Source organism: Egretta garzetta, unplaced genomic scaffold, assembly GCF_000687185.1.
Source record: "Egretta garzetta isolate BGI_Z169 unplaced genomic scaffold, ASM68718v1 scaffold327, whole genome shotgun sequence".
NCBI lineage: Eukaryota > Metazoa > Chordata > Aves > Pelecaniformes > Ardeidae > Egretta > Egretta garzetta.
The window spans coordinates 43,855-44,292 of record NW_009260177.1 but is presented as its reverse complement, the minus strand read 5'-3'; positions in this window follow the sequence as shown (position 1 = coordinate 44,292).

Here is a 438-nt window from a genome sequence, read left to right as displayed (position 1 = left end):
TCCTTGTCCCCCCCCGTCCCCCACCCTGCTCTGCTGTGGCCTTGGGCAAGTCACTTCACCTCTTTGCCTCAGTTTCCTCATCTGTAAAATGAGGGCGGTAACACTTGTGGTACCTATCTACCTCCCGGGCGCGCGGTGGAGATTGCTGGCTCGTACCTGCGGCGCGCTCAGTGAACGTCGGCGTTCAGCGTCCTAGGGCGATGGCGGCCTCCATCCCTCCCTGTCCTGTACCGCTTCCTGGACCTGGCCAGGTTGGTTTACTCCTGTTAAAGCCTTCCCTGTGGAAAGCAAACTTCCCGGTAGCCCCGTCCCAGCCCTGCGGAACAAGCTCCGTAGCAATATAAGAAGCGGGGGATGGCTCAGCGCCGCTGTGCCCGCGGAGGGGCTGGGGGAGCGCCCAGGGGCCGCAGCGCTCGTCCCCTCCCCTGGGGCTCGCGG